Below are 17,500 nucleotides of genomic sequence, written 5' to 3'. Positions count from 1 at the left end.
CGAAACGATACGATGCTGCGTTGAAAAAATACAGCATTTTAAAACATAATTCAAAATGGCCGACGCCTAAAATGGCTGACACGGGAAATTTGCATATCATACGACTCGACATGACTCACTGAATCTAAAGAGACCAGTTGTGTGATTTTTGGCCAAACCATTCAGAAGATATAAGCCAAAATATGCATTTTTCATATCTCCTGACCACTAGGTGGCGCTGTGTCGAAACACTGCAGGTAGTCTCAGGTCATGCTTATTATAACACACACCAAGTTTGGTCTCAATATGCCAAACCGTTGCTGAGATATAGCCTCAAGTGCATTTTTGCGTACTTTTCGTCAAATTTGTTTACGTGTCATTCGACAACGGTTGGACGAATCAACTTGAATTCCATAACTTTTTGCCAGCATGGTCTGAAGATGATCTGAGCCAATTTTCGTGGCAATCGGACTAACCGTCTAGGACGAGTTCGAAAAAGCAGGTTTTTCGAAAAATTGAAAATAGCGAAAAAACTAAACCTTGCGATTTTTGAATTTTGGGGTTCATTCGACTTGGCATGAGCCAAGGATTCAGAGGAAAAAAGAATTTCCATTTTCTGGCTTACGGTTCAAAAGTTATTAGCATACAAACATTGAAAGTTTGGACAAGTGGTGGCGCTAGAGAGTAGGAGTTAGAGACTTCAAATTTGCTATAGTTAATGGTGGGACTGTCCTCTATCAGTGTGCCAAATTATACAACTTTCCCGCAATTGGTTCTATGGGCTGCCATAGACTTGCGGCGGAAGAAGAAGAAGAAGAAGAAGAAGAATAACGCCAACGAAAACAATAGGTGCCTACGCACCTTCGGTGCTTGGCCCCTAATAACGCCAACGAAAACAATAGGTGCCTACGCACCTTCGGTGCTTGGCCCCTAATAATAATAATAACGCCAACGAACACAATAGGTGCCTTCGCACCTTCGGTGCTTGGCCCCTAATAATAACGCCAACAAACACAATAGGTGCCTTCGCACCTTCGGTGCTTGGCCCCTAAATATAGCTGCAAGCAGCAATCACGGGGCCAAGCACTCCAACGGCAACATCAGGAGCTAAGCATATGTAGCATCAGACCAAATGCAACAATTAATAATGAAATTAATAATTGCATGATTGTAATTGAAATGGCTGAAAATCGTTAATAAAAGTTCCACAGCGAGGAGCTAAGCATGGCATGGAGCATCAGACCAAATGCAACGAGTAAGAAAAGCAATTATTGGAAGAGTGTAATTGAAACAGCCAGTAAAACTCCAGTAAAATGATGCATTATCATTTTTGGAAAATAGGTGGCGCTGTAATCAAATCGCTTTGTTGTGTTCTGTGGGAGGTGACAATGTTGTGGGCAATTTCTTTCAAAATACTTACAGACCTTTAGGGCAATGAGTCGAACATGCCCACCGAGTTTCGTTCCGATCGACTTCCATTAACCTTGTCAAATAGGTGCTTAAAGTTGTTTGGCCAATGGCGGCCATGTTTTTTAAGATAAGTGAAATTCCTCATAGAGCACTTGTGCCACATTGGGCCATATCAATTTTCAAGTTGATTGGATCAACGGTTGCTTAGTTATAGCCATTAGATTTTTTTTTCATCCTGTAGCGCCACCAAGTGGCAGATATGGAAAAAAAAATAATAATTTGACTAAAGTTTTTGTTCATGCATATGAGTTCTGAGTTTGGTGAAGATATCTCATTTTGTTCCCGAGTTATAGCCTTTTTCGTAAAATTGGTCCACGAATTTGAATGTTTTGGGTCACCTGGTTTTTTGTTCAGTCTTGATCAAACAACTGCAATAATATTCTGTGGACTCTCTAGATCAATAATTTTCAAAAATATGTTGCATTTTGTCCTTTGGTTAGCTATAAGAGGTCATTTAGGAAAGGGCCGTGGCCACATGTAACCTAAAGCCTATAAAACTGAAACAAAAACTCAAAACTTTATGAAACTTGGTTATAACATGTGAAAGATGACCCACCAAGCATGCAAAGTTTCATTAAGATCAGAAAATAGCTGGTGCTATAACAGTTAAAATGGCCTAAAAAACAAAAGATTTCTGTTGTGAATGGCATTAAACTGCAAAAAAAAGGGGTAATATAATCACACATGCATTAGATCTGTATTTTTTCTAAACAATCATGCAAAATTTAACAGAGATTAGGTAAAAAAGAACACTGTAATATTTATAAAGCTTCAAAACCCAGTGTTGAATAAAAAATTGCAATTATAACCACTAGATGTCACCGGAAGACCACTAATGAGCTCACTAAAGACTAAAACATTACAGTTTATGGGCTTGTTGAGGGATTCATCTAGAAAAAATGTATATTACTATTATTTAATATTACTGTTCAAGCATTTCAGATCACATTAAGTCAAAGTTTACCAATTTATTCATACAGATATATCTAATGTTTATAATTATGCCAGATTATGATTGCAATGAAACCTGAAAAATGACACAGAAGCCCATAAAAACAGAAGACTTGCAATAGGTTTTATCACCCATCATTTATTTTAATTATCTATATATATATATATATATATATATATATATAACAAAATCTGTGCATCTGTGTGTGGGTTTAAGCATGCTTATTGAGTATTAATATACTAGTTTAAACATTTCGTGTTTGTGTGTGTCTGTAATTCTGTTCTATTCTTTTACTGTCAGCCATATCTAGGTTATTTAAAATCAGTGCAGTACTATTATCTAGACTGTGAAATTATACATAAATTGCGTATGCTTCTTTGGAATGAAATTAAGACAACATATAACAGTTATAAAGGTTAAAGAGACAGTGTTGTATGATAAATTGCATTTACGACCACTAGATGTCACTGGAAGACCACTAATGGGCTTTGCAGAGATATAGCCTCAGACTCATTTTGTGAAGATGCCTGACATCTGAAGCAGCGCTGTACAAAAACGGTTTCGTCTATTGACACGAAATCCATAACTTTTTGTCAGCACGGTCTGAAGATGATCTGATTCAATTTTGGTGAAAATCAGACAAACGGTTGAGGATGAGTTTAAAAAAAAGGTTTTCAACATGAATCAAAATGGCGGACAGGAAGTTTTGCTTAATATGACATAATTGGTATGTATGTTGTCGGCATGTCCCAAGGAACATTTTGAGACATGTTTCATGATAATAGGCTAATGCAATCAAAAGTTATTAGCATTATTGGAAATGTAATAATTAGCGGTTATTGATTGGTTTATTACTCTTGACCAATAGGTGGCGCTGTGACCAAAATGATGTGGCGTGGTCAATGTGATGTGACAATGTCACATATTAAGTTTTGTGTAAATATCTCCAACCTTTGCAGAGATACAGCCTCAGATGCAGTTTGGCATCTTTCCAGCAAATTCGTTGGTACGCTAATTGAAAACGGTTACGTGTATCGACACAAATTCCATAACTTTTTGCCAGCATGGTCTGAAGATGATCCAAATCAAATTTGGTGAAAATCTGAGCAACGGTCTAGGAGGAGTTCGAAAAAGTAGGTTTTCAACATGAATCAAAATGGCGGACAGGAAATTTTGCCAAAATTGACAAATGGGGTATCGGTGTTCTCGGCATGACCCAAGGAATCTATCAACATCAGTTTTGTTACAATAGGCTAATGTATGCAAAAGTTATTAGCATTTTTCGAAAAATCGTTATAACTATTGACCACAAGGTGGCGCTGCCCCCAATTTTTTTGTGTACATTCAGGGCATGGAGCCGGACATTTTTGTAATTATTTGCGAAACGATACGGAACTTCATTCTTAAGATACAGCAATTTACAACTAAATTCAAAATGGCCGAATTGGGAAAATTCGGTATCATTCGACTCGGAATGATGCACTGAATCTAAAGACACCACTTTTGTGATTTTTGGCAAAACCGTTCAGAAGTTATGAGCAAAAACATGCATTTTTCATATCTCCTGACCACTAGGGGGCACAGCGCCGAAACGCTGCAGGTAGTCCCAGGGAATGGTTGTTATAAGACCCACCAACATTGGTCTCAATAGGCCAAACCGTTGCGGAGATATAGCCTCACGTTCACGTTTGCGTGCTTTTCGAAGAATTCGTTCATGAGCTATTCGGAAACGGTTTGAGAAATCAACTTGAATTCCATAACTTTTTGCCAGCATGGTCTGAAGATTACCTGATTCAATTTTCGTGACAATCGGTGCAACGGCCTAGGACGAGTTCGAAAAAGTAGGTTTTACTTACAATTGACGATAGCGAAAAAACTAAGCCTTGCGATTTTTGAATTTCGGTGTCCATTCGACTCGGCATGAGCCAAGGAATCACAGGAAAAAAGAATTTTCATTTTGTGGCTTACGGTTCAAGAGTTATTAGCATCAAGTTTTTGAAAGTTTAGACAATTGGTGGCGCTAGAGAGTTTGAGTTAGAGACTTCAAATTTGCTACGGTTAATGTTCAGACAGTCCTCTATTAGTGTGCCAAATTATACAACTTTCCCGCAATCGGTTCTATGGGCTACCATAGACTTGGGGTGGAAGAAGAAGAGGAAGAATAAATATAGCTGCAAGCAGCAATAACGGGGCCAAGCACTACAGAAGCAAGCTTCAGACGAACGGCAGGAATGAGTAATTAAGAAAGTTTTAAGATTAATTTAGGCAAAATGGCTTGAAAACAATAAACACAACAACTAGTAATAGGATTTATTTGCTTATCACGTGTAACCAATAGGTGGCGCTGTTACCAAATTAGTTTGGAATGGTCAGTGTGAGGTGACGATGACACATACAAAGTTTGGTGCAAATATGTCAAAGCTTTGCTGAGATACAGCCTCAAATGCATTTTGGAACCCTTCCAGCAGCTTCGTTGATGCGCTAAATGAGAACAGTTTCGTATATCGAAACGAAATCCATAACATTTTGCCAGCATGGTCTGAAGATGATCCACGTCAAATTTGGTGAAAATCTGACTAACGGTCTAGGAGGAGTTCGAAAAAGTAAGTTTTCAACATTAATCAAAATGGCGGACAGGAAGTTCAGCCAAATAAGGAAAACTTTGTATCTATGTTCTCGACTTGACCCAAGGAATCTAAAAAGACCAGCGTCATGTCAATAGCCAGATTTATTCAAAAGTTATTAGCCTTTATTTAAATTGAGTTATAACTGTTGACCACTAGGTGGCGGTGTTTCAAAATATTTTGAGTACCTTCAGGGGATGGTGTTGTTGGCACATTCTGAGTTTCGTAATATTACATCAATGCATTTGTTTAGTATTGCATTTTATTTCACAAAACTGTATTGAAGTCAATGATAATTTCATATTTTGTTCTATTATAGCGCCACCAAGAGGCTCAGTCCCACCATTTCTTTTTATGTGTGCTCAGAGTGAGCCCATACATATGTGTGTCAATTTTGGTGAAAATATCTCAATTCACTTCAGAGTTATAGACATTTATATGAAAAAGCACGTAAAAAATGACTGACTCTTGACTTTGATTGAATATTACTACACCTTACCATCAATATTTTGGCATTTGGGCATTGGTGTATAGCTATCGACCTATGTTTCCGAACTTCTGACGGTGGTTTCGTCTCGATCAGACAAGTGGTTTCGAAGATATAGCCAGATGTTTTTTAAGCGCTAAATCACAACGCTACACAAACCGTAAGGCGAAACCTAGCATGTTTGGTATCGTAGGACTCTGTAAGGTTTCAGGAGTCTAATTTGGTGAGTCTCGAGAAAATAAGTCGACCACACCCAAGGTTATAAGCATTTAAAAAAGGATGATCACCACTAGGTGGCGCTGTTTCGAAACTTCTCACACTCCTTCAGGACATTGTGCTGATGACCCATACCATGTTTCGTAACAATCCGTTGATGCGTTCTGAAAATACAGCATTTTAGCACAAAATTCAAAATGGCCGACAGACAAAATGGCCGAAATGGTAAAATTTGATATCAGTCGACTCGGCATGTTGCCCTGAATCTAACAAGACCAATGTTATGATTTTTGGACAAACTGTTTAGAAGTTATAAGCAAAAATAGCAATTTTTCATATCTCCGGACCAGTAGGTGGCGCTGCGCCGAAACGCAGCAAGTAGCCTCAGGTCATGCTTGTTATGACATGTACCAGGTTTGGTCTGAATACGATAAATCGTTGCAGAGATACAGCCTTACGACTGTTTTTCTAAGCGTTTCGTAAAATTTGTTTGAACGTTTTTCGAAAACGGTTTGACGAATCAATTTGATTTGCATAACTTTTGGTCAGCACTGCCTGAAGATGATCTGGTTCAATTTTCGTGTGAATCGGACAAACCGTCTAGGACGAGTTCGAAAAAGTAGGTTTTTCAAAGAATTCAAAATGGCGGCCATATTTCTATGACGGAAAATGACGGCATAGGGTGCAATCGAATCGGCATGAGCTCAGAAATCAGAGGAAAAAAGAATTTTGTTGATTGGACTTACGGTTAAAAAGTTATTAACAAAATTAAAGTGAAATTTCGGAGAGTTGGTGGCGCTAGAGGGAATGTCTTAGACACACCAAAATTGGTGTACTAAATGTTGGCACTGTCCTCTATCAGAATGTCAAACCAAAACAACTTTCCCGCATTCGGTTCTATGGGCTGCCATAGACTCCCAGTCGGAAGAATAATAATAATAAATATAGCTGCAAGCAGCAATAACGGGGCCAAGCACTACAGAAGCAAGCTTCAGACGAACGGCAGGAATGAGTAATCAAGACAGTTTTAAGATTATTTTAGGCAAAATGGCTTGAAAACAATAAACACAACAACTAGTAATAGGATTTTTATTGGCTTATCACGTGTAACCAATAGGTGGCGCTGTTACCAAATTAGTTTGGAATGGTCAGTGTGAGGTGACGATGACACATACAAGGTTTGGTGCAAATATGTCAAAGCTTTGCAGAGATACAGCCTCAAATGCATTTTGGAACCCTTCCAGCAGATTCGTTGATGCGCTAAATGAGAACCGTTTCGTATATCGACACGAAATCCATAACATTTTGCCAGCTTGATCTGAAGATGATCCACGTCAAATTTGGTGAAAGTCTGACTAACGGTCTAGGAGGAGTTCGAAAAAGTAGGTTTTCAACATTAATCAAAATGGCGGACAGGAAGTTCAGCCAAATAAGGAAAACTTGGTATCTATGTTCTCGGCCTGTCCCAAGGAATCTATTAAGATCAGCGTCATGTCAATAGCCAGATCTTTTCAAAAGTTATTAGCCTTTATGTAAATTGATTTATAACTTTTGACCACTAGGTGGCACTGTTTCAAAATATTTTGAGTACCTTCAGGGGATGGTGTTGTTGGCACATTCTGAGTTTCGTAATATTACACCAATGCATTTGTTTAGTATAGCATTTTATTTCAAAAAACTGTATTGAAGTCAATGGGAATTTCATGTTTTGTTCTATTATAGCGCCACCAAGAGGCTCAGTCCCACCATTTTTTGTATGTGTCCTCAGAGTGAGCCCATACATATGTGTGTCAATTTTGGTGAAAATATCTCAATTCACTTCAGAGTTATAGACATTTATATGAAAAAGCATGTAAAAAATGACTGACTCTTGACTTTGATTGAATATTACTACCCCTTACTATCAATATTTTGGCATTTGGGCATTGTCATATAGCTATCGACCTATGTTTCCGAACTTCTGACGGTGGTTTCGTCTCGATCAGACAAGCGGTTTCGAAGATATAGCCAAATGTTTTTTAAGCGCTAAATCACAACGCTACACAAACCGTAAGGCGAAACCTAGCATGTTTGGTATCGTAGGACTCGGTAAGGTTTCAGGAGTCCTATTTGATGAGTCTGGTGAAAATAAGTCGACCACACCCAAAGTTATAAGCATTTAAAAAAAGAAGATCACCACTAGGTGGCGCTGTTTCGAAACTTCTCACGCTCCTTCAGGACATTGTGTTGATGACCCATACCAAGTGTTGTAACAATCCGTTGATGCGTTCTGAAAATACAGCATTTTAGCACAAAATTCAAAATGGCCGACAGTCAAAATGGCCGAATTGGTAAAATTGGATATCAGTCGACTCGGCATGTTGCCCTGAATCTAACAAGACCAATGTTATGATTTTTGGACAAACTGTTCAGAAGTTATAAGCAAAAAGAGCAGTTTTTCATATCTCCGGACCAGTAGGTGGCGCTGTGTCCAAACACAGCATGTTGCCTCAGGTCATGCTTGTTATGACATGTACCAAGTTTGGTCTGAATAGGATAAGTCGTTGCCGAGATACAGCCTTACGACTGTTTTTGTAAGCACTATGTAAAATTTGTTAGAGCGTTTATCGAAAACGGTTTGACGAATCAATTTGATTTGCATAACTTTTGGTCAGCACTGCCTGAGGATGATATGGTTCAATTTTCGTGTGAATCGGACAAACCGTCTAGGACGAGTTCGAAAAAGTAGGTTTTTAAAAAATTCAAAATGGCGGCCATATTTCTATGACGAAAAATGACTGGATAGGGTGCAATCGAATTGGCATGAGCTCAGAAATCAGAGGAAAAAATAATTTTGTTGATTGGCCTTACGGTTAAAAAGTTATTAACAAAATAAAAGTGAAATTTTGGACAGTTGGTGGCGCTAGAGGGATTGACTTAGACACACCAAAATTGGTGTACTTAATGTTGGCACTGTCCTCTATCAGAATGTCAAACCATTACAACTTTCCCGCATTCGGTTCTATGGGCTGCCATAGACCCCCAGTCGGAAGAATAATAATAATAATAAATATAGCTGCAAGCAGCAATAACGGGGCCAAGCACTACAGAAGAAAGCTTCAGACGAATGGCAGGAATGAGCAATTAAGATGTTTTAAGATGATTTTAGGCAAAATGGCTTGAAAACAATAAACACAACAACTAGTAATAGGATTTATTTGCTTTTCACGTGCAACCAATAGGTGGCGCTGTTACCAAATTAGTTTGGAATGGTCAGTGTGAGGTGACGATGACAAATACAAAGTTTGGTGCAAATATGTCAAAGCTTTGCAGAGATACAGCCTCAAATGAATGTTGGCATCATTCCAGCAAATTCGTTGATGCGCTAAATGAGAACCGTTTCGTATTTCGACATGAAATGCATAACATTTTGCCAGCATGGTCTGAAGATGATCCACGTCAAATTTGGTGAAAATCTGACTAACAGTCTAGGAGGAGTTAGAAAAAGTAGGTTTTTAACATTAATCAAAATGGCGGACAGGAAGTTCAGCCAAATAAGGAAAACTTGGTATCTATGTTCTCGGCTTTACCCAAGGAATCTATTAAAATCAGTGTCATGTCAATAGCCAGATCATTTCAAAAGTTATTAGCCTTTATGTAAATTGAGCTATAACTTTTGACCACTAGGTGGCGCTGTTTAAAAATATTTTGAGTACCTTCAGGGGATGGTGTTGTTGGCACATTCTGAGTTTCTTAATATTACACCAATGCATTTGTTTAGTATAGCCTTTTATTTCACTTAAGTGTATTGAAGTCAATGGGAATTTCATGTTTTGTTCTATTATAGCGCCACCAAGAGGCTCAGTCCCACCATTTTTTTCATGTGTGCTCAGAGTGAGCCCATATATGTGTGTGTCAATTTTGGTGAAAATATCTCAATTCACTTCAGAGTTATAGACATTTATATGAAAAAGCACGTAAAAATTGACTGACTCTTGACTTTGATTGAATATTACTACCCCTTACTATCAATATTTTGGCATTTGGGCATTGGCGTATAGCTATCGACCTATGTTTCCGAACTTCTGACGGTGGTTTCGTCTCGATCAGACAAGCGGTTTCGAAGATATAGCCAGATGTTTTTTAAGCGCTAAATCACAACGCTACACAAACCGTAAGGCGAAACCTAGCATGTTTGGTATCGTAGGACTCGGTAAGGTTTCAGGAGTACAATTTGATGAGTCTCGTGAAAATAAGTCGACCACACCCAAAGTTATAAGCATTTAAAAAAAGAAGATCACCACTAGGTGGCACTGTTTCGAAACTTCTCATGCTCCTTCAGGACATTGTGCTGATGACCCATACCATGTTTCTTAACAATCCGTTGATGCGTTCTGAAAATACAGCATTTTAGCACAAAATTCAAAATGGCCGACAGTAAAAATGGCCGAAATGGTAAAATTGCATATCAGTTGACTCGGCATGTTGCCCTGAATCTAACAAGACCAAATTTATGATTTTTGGACAAACTGTTTAGAAGTTATAAGCGAAAATAGCAATTTTTCATATCTCCGGACCAGTAGGTGGCGCTGCACCGAAACGCAGCAAGTAGCCTCAGGTTATGCTTTTTATGATATGGACCAGGTTTGGTCTGAATACGATAAATCGTTGCAGAGATACAACCTTACAACTGTTTTTGTAAGCTTTACGTAAAATTTGTTCGAGCGTTTATCGAAAACAGTTTGACGAATCAATTTGATTTGCATAACTTTTGGTCAGCACTGCCTGAAGATGATCTGGTTCAATTTTCGTGTGAATCGGACAAACCGTCTAGGACGAGTTCGAAAAAGTAGTTTTTTTTAAAAATTCAAAATGGCGGCCATATTTCTATGACGGAAAATGACTGGATAGGGTGCATTCAAATTGGCATGAGCTCAGAAATCAGAGGAAAAAAGAATTTTGTTGATTGGCCTTACGGTCAAAAAGTTATTAACAAAATAAAAGTGAAAGTTTGGACAGTTGGTGGCGCTAGAGGGAATGTCTTAGACACACCAAAATTGGTGTACTTAATGTTGGCACTGTCCTCTATCAGAATGTCAAACCAAAACAACTTTCCCGCATTCGGTTCTATGGGCTGCCATAGACTCCCAGTCGGAAGAATAATAATAATAATAATAAGAACGCCAACAAAAACAATAGGTGCCTCGCACCTTCGGTGCTTGGCCCCTAATAAGAACGCCAACAAAAACAAGAGGGTCCTACGCACCTTCGGTGCTTGGCCCCTAAATATAGCTGCAAGCAGCAATTACGGGGCCAAGCACTCCAACGGCAAATGTAGGAGCTAAGCATCGCATGAAGCATCACACCAAATTCATTAATGAGCAATAACAGCAATTTTGGAATTATTGTAATTGAAATGGCAAAAAAAATTATAATACCACCTCTAGTAGCATGATTACTTGGCTTATCAAGCTTGACCAATAGGTGGCACTGTTATAAAATCAATTTGGTGTACTCTGTGTGACTTTTCAATGACACACACAAAGTTTGGTGTCAATATGCCAAAGCATTCCAGGGATACAGCCTCAAGTGTCATTTTCTCATTGTGCCTCAAATTCGTCGATGTGGTATGCGAAAACGGTTTTGTCTATCGACTCAAAAGCCATAACTTTGAGTCAGCATAGTCTGAAGATCATTTGATTCGAATTTGGTGAAAATCGGACCTACGGTTGATGAGGAGTTCGACAAAGTAGGTTTTCAACATAAATCAAAATGGCGGACCGGAAGTTCAGCTTACTATGGTATATTTGGTATCTATGTTATCGGCATAAGCCAGGGAATATTTTGAGCCCAGTTTCATTCAAATAGGCTAATGCAATAAAAAGTTATTAGCATTTTTACAAGTGTAATTACTCATGGTTAATGAATGGTTTATTACTCTTGACCAATAGGTGGCGCTGTTACCAAATTTATGTGGCATGGTCAGTGTGAGGTGGCGATGACACATACAAAATTTGGTGCAAATATGTCAAAGTGTTGCAGAGATACAGCCTCAAATGCATTTTGGCACCCTTCCAGCAAATTCGTTGATGCGCTAAATGAGAACCGTTACGTATATCGACACGAAATCCATAACTTTTTGCCAGCATGGTCTGAAGATGATTCACGTCAAATTTGGTGAAAATTGGACTAACGGTCTAGGAGGAGTTTGAAAAAGTAGGTTTTCAACATTAAGCAAAATGGCGGACAGGAAGTAAGGCCAATTTTCACATAATTGGTATCAATGCTCTCGGCATGACCCACAGAATATAGCGAGATCATTTTAATTTTAATAGTCTAATTTATTCAAAAGTTATTAGCATTTATGTGATATTTCATTATAACTATTGGCCACAAGGTGGCGCTGCCATCAAACTTTTTGAGTACCTTCAGGGCATGGAGCCGAATAGTTTTGTAATTATTTGCGAAACGATACGATGCTGCGTTCAAAAAATACAGCATTTTAAAACATAATTCAAAATGGCCGACGCTTAAAATGGCCGACACAGGAAAATTGGATATCATTCGACTCGCCATGACTCACTGAATCTAAAGAGACCAGTTGTGTGATTTTTTGCCAAACCAATCAGAAGTTATAAGCCAAAATATGCATTTTTCATATCTCCTGACCACTAGGTGGCGCTGTGTCGAAACACTGCAGGTAGTCTCAGGTCATGCTTATTATAACACACACCAAGTTTGGTCTCAATACGCCAAACCGTTGCGGAGATATAGCCTCACGTGTATTTTTGCGTGCTTTTCATCATATTTTTTCACGTGTCATTCGAGAACGGTTGGACGAATCAACTTGAATTCCATAACTTTTTGCCAGCATGGTCTGTTGTTGATCTGAGCCAATTTTCGTGAAAATCGGACAAACCGTCTAGGACGAGTTCGAAAAAGTAAGTTTTTCGAAAAGTTGAAAATAGCGAAAAAACTAAACCTTGCGATTTTTGAATTTTAGGGTTCATTCGACTTGGCTTGAGCCAAGGATTCAGAGGAAAAAAGAATTTCCATTTTCTGGCTTACGGTTCAAAAGTTATTAGCATACAAACATTGAAAGTTTGGACAAGTGGTGGCGCTAGAGAGTAGGAGTTAGAGGCTTCAAATTTGCTATAGTTAATGTTGGGACTGTCCTCTATCAGTGTGCCAAATTATACAACTTTCCCGCAAACGGTTCTATGGGCTGCCATAGACTTGCGGCGGAAGAAGAAGAAGAAGAATAATAACGCCAACGAAAACAATAGGTGCCTACGCACCTTCGGTGCTTGGCCCCTAATAATAATAATAAGAACCGGAACAAAAACAATAGGTGCCTCGCACCTTCGGTGCTTGGCCCCTAAATATAGCTGCAAGCAGCAATTACGGGGCCAAGCACTCCAACGGCAAATGTAGTAGCTAAGCATCGCATAAAGCATCACACCAAATACATTAATGAGCAATAACAGCAATTTTGGAATTATTGTATTTGAAATGGCAAAAAAAAAAAAAAAAAAAAACACCAATACCACCTCTAGTAGCATGATTACTTGGTTTATCAAGCTTGACCAATAGGTGACACTGTTATAAAATCAATTTGGTGTACTCTGTGTGTCTTTTCAATGACACACACAAAGTTTGGTGTCAATATGCCAAAGCATTCCAGGGATACAGCCTCAAGTGTCATTTTCTCATTGTGCCTCAAATTCGTCGATGTGGTATGCGAAAACGGTTTTGTCTATCGACTCAAAATCCATAACTTTGAATCAGTATAGCCTGAAGATCATTTGATTCGAATTTGGTGAAAATCGGACATACGGTTGATCAGGAGTTCGAAAAAGTATGTTTTCAACATAAATCAAAATGGCGGACCGGAAGTTCAGCTTACCGTGGTATATTTGGTATCTATGTTATCGGCATAAGCCAGGGAATATTTTGAGCCCAGTTTCCTTCAAATAGGCTAATGCATTAAAAAGTTATTAGCATTTTAAAAAGTGTAATTACTCATGGTTAATGAATGGTTTATTACTCTTGACCAATAGGTGGCGCTGTTACCAAATTTATGTGGCATGGTCAGTGTGAGGTGGCGATGACACATACAAAGTTTGGTGCAAATATGTCAAAGTGTTGCAGAGATACAGCCTCAAATGCATTTTGGCACCCTTCCAGCAAATTCGTTGATGCGCTAAATGAGAACCATTACGTATATCGACACAAAATCCATAACTTTTTGCCAGCATGGTCTGAAGATGATGCACGTCAAATTTGGTGAAAATTGGGCTAACGGTCTAGGAGGAGTTCGAAAAAGTAGGTTTTCAACATTAAGCAAAATGGCGGACAGGAAGTAAGGCCAATTTTCACATTATTGGTATCAATACTCTCGGCATGACCCACAGAATATAGCGAGACCATTTTAATTTTAATAGACTAATTTATTCAAAAGTTATTAGCATTTATGTGATATTTCATTATAACTATTGGCCACAAGGTGGCGCTGCCACCAAACTTTTTGAGTACCTTCAGGGCATGGAGCCGAATATTTTTGTAATTATTTGCGAAACGATACGATGCTGCGTTCAAAATATACAGCATTTTAAATCATAATTCAAAATGGCCGACGCTTAAAATGGCCGACACAGGAAAATTGGATATCATTCGACTCGACATGACTCACTGAATCTAAAGAGACCAGTTGTGTGATTTTTGGCCAAACCATTCAGTAGTTATAAGCCAAAATATGCATTTTTCATATCTCCTGACCACTAGGTGGCGCTGTGTCGAAACACTGCAGGTAGTCTCAGTTCATGCTTGTTATAACACACGCCAAGTTTGGTCTCAATATGACAAACCGTTGCCGGGAAATAGCCTCACGTGCATGTTTGCGTGCTTTTCGTCAAATTTGTTTACGTGTCATTCGACAACAGTTGGACGAATCAACTTGAATTCCATAACTTTTTGCCAGCATGGTCTGAAGATGATCTGAGCCAATTTTCGTGGCAATCGGACTAACCGTCTAGGACGAGTTCGAAAAAGTAGGTTTTTCAAATAATTGAAAATAGCGAAAAAACTAAACCTTGCGATTTTTGAATTTTGGGGTTCATTCGACTTGGCATGAGCCAAGGATTCAGAGGAAAAAAGAATTTCCATTTTCTGGCTTACGGTTCAAAAGTTATTAGCATACAAACATTGAAAGTTTGGACAAGTGGTGGCGCTAGAGAGTAGGAGATAGAGACTTCAAATTTGCTATAGTTAATGTTGGGACTGTCCTCTATCAGTGTGCCAAATTATACAACTTTCCCGCAATCGATTCTATGGGCTGCCATAGACTTGCGGCGGAAGAAGAAGAATAATAATAACGCCAACGATTACAATAGGTGCCTACGCACCTTCGGTGCTTGGCCCCTACATATAGCTGCAAGCAGCAATTACGGGGCCAAGCACTCCAACGGCAAATGTAAAAGATAAGCATCGCATGAAGCATCACACCAAATACATTGATGAGCAATAACAGCAATTTTGGAATTATTGTAATTGAAATGGCTAAAAAAAAATCATAATACCACCTCTAGAAGCATGATTACTTGGCTTATCAAGCTTGACCAATAGGTGGCACTGTTATAAAATCAATTTGGTGTACTCTGTGTGACTTTTCAATGACACACACAAAGTTTGGTGTCAATATGCCAAAGCATTCCAGGGATACAGCCTTAAGTGTCATTTTCTCATTGTGCCTCAAATTCGTCACTTTGGTATTCGAAAACGGTTTTATCTATCGACTCAAAATCCATAACTTTGAGTCACCATAGTCTGAAGATCATTTGATTCGAATTTGGTGAAAATCGGACATACGGTTGATGAGGAGTTCGAAAAAGTATGTTTTCAACATAAATCAAAATGGCGGACCGGAAGTTCAGCTTACTATGGCATATTTGGTATCTATGTTATCGGCATAAGCCAGGGAATATTTTGAGCCCAGTTTCATTGCAATAGGCTAATGCATTTAAAAGTTATTAGCATTTTTATAAGTGCAATTATTCATGGTTAATGAATGGTTTATTACTTTTGACCAATAGGTGGCGCTGTTACCAAATTTATGTGGCATGGTCAGTGTGAGGTGGCGATGACACATACAAAGTTTGGTGCAAATATGTCAAAGTGTTGCAGAGATACAGCCTCAAATGCATTTTGGCACCCTTCCAGGAAATTCTTTGATGCGCTAAATGAGAACCGTTTCGTATATCGACACGAAATCCATAACTTTTTGCCAGCATGGTCTGAAGATGATTCACGTCAAATTTGGTGAACGGTCTAGGAGGAGTTCGAAAAAGTAGGTTTTCAACATTAAGCAAAATGGCGGACAGGAAGTATAGCCAATTTTCACATAATTGATATCAATGCTCTTGGCATGACCCACAGAATATAGCGAGACCATTTTAATTTTAATAGTCTAATTTATTCAAAAGTTAATAACATTTATGTGATATTTCATTATAACTATTGGCCACAAGGTGGCGCTGCCACCAAACTTTTTGAGTACCTTCAGGGCATGGAGCCGAATATTTTTGTAATTATTTGCGAAACGATACGATGCTGCATTCAAAAAATACAGCATTTTAAAACATAATTCAAAATGGCCGACGCCTAAAATGGCCGACACAGGAAAATTGGATATCATTCGACTCGACATGACTCACTGAATCTAAAGAGACCAGTTGTGTGATTTTTGGCCAAACCATTCAGAAGTTATAAGCCAAAATATGCATTTTTAATATCTCCTGACCACTAGGTGGCGATGTGTCGAAACACTGCAGGTAGTCTCACGTCATGCTTGTTATAACACACACCAAGTTTGGTCTCAATAGGACAAACCGTTGCCGAGATATAGCCTCACGTGCATTTTTGCGTGTTTTTCGTCAAATTTGTTTACGTGTCATTCGACAACGGTTGGGCGAATCAACTTGAATTCCATAACTTTTTGCCGGCCTGGTCTGAAGATGATCTGAGACAATTCTCGTGGCAATTGGACTGACCGTCTAGGACGAGTTCGAAAAAGTACGTTTTTCGAATAATTGAAAATAGCGAAAAAACTAAACCTTGCGATTTTTGAATTTCGGGATTCATTCGACTTGGCATGAGCCAAGGATTCAGGAGAAAAAAGAATTTCCATTTTCTGGCTTACGGTTCAAAAGTTATTAGCATACAAACATTGAAAGTTTGGACAAGTGGTGGCGCTAGAGAGTAGGAGATAGAGACTTCAAATTTGCTGTGGTTAATGTTGGGACTGTCCTCTATCAGTGTGCCAAATTATACAACTTTCCCGCAATCGGTTCTATGGGCTGCCATAGACTTGCGGCGGAAGAAGAAGAAGAAGAAGAAGAAGCAGAATAATAATAACGCCAACGATTACAATAGGTGCCTACGCACCTTCGGTGCTTGGCCCCTAATAATAATAATAATAATAAGAACCGGAACAAAAACAATAGGTGCCTCGCACCTTCGGTGCTTGGCCCCTAAATATAGCTGCAAGCAGCAATTACGGGGCCAAGCACTCCAACGGCAAATGTAGTAGCTAAGCATCGCATAAAGCATCACACCAAATACATTAATGAGCAATAACAGCAATTTTGGAATTACTGTATTTGAAATGGCAAAAAAAAAAACACACCAATACCACCTCTAGTAGCATGATTACTTGGTTTATCAAGCTTGACCAATAGGTGACACTGTTATGAAATCAATTTGGTGTACTCTGTGTGTCTTTTCAATGACACACAC

At 38.7% G+C, this 17,500-nt stretch overlaps 1 long non-coding RNA gene across 1 annotated transcript in view; it reads right to left on the bottom strand.

Moving 5' to 3' along the window:
- LOC127988561 (uncharacterized) overlaps window positions 1-17,500 on the bottom strand; it is a 90,316-nt gene that overhangs the window by 2,877 nt on the left and 69,939 nt on the right. Inside the window, exons 4-6 of the long non-coding RNA XR_008161745.1 lie at window positions 13,070-14,242; window positions 10,974-13,005; window positions 956-1,011 (exon numbers count right to left, since the gene is read on the bottom strand). This is a non-coding gene — a long non-coding RNA (uncharacterized LOC127988561). The remainder of the gene's footprint in view (window positions 1-955; window positions 1,012-10,973; window positions 13,006-13,069; window positions 14,243-17,500) is intronic.

The sequence above is a fragment of the Carassius gibelio genome, chromosome A5 (assembly GCF_023724105.1).
Source record: "Carassius gibelio isolate Cgi1373 ecotype wild population from Czech Republic chromosome A5, carGib1.2-hapl.c, whole genome shotgun sequence".
In the NCBI taxonomy this organism is placed as follows: domain Eukaryota; kingdom Metazoa; phylum Chordata; class Actinopteri; order Cypriniformes; family Cyprinidae; genus Carassius; species Carassius gibelio.
This window is presented reverse-complemented; position numbering and strand designations above follow the sequence as displayed.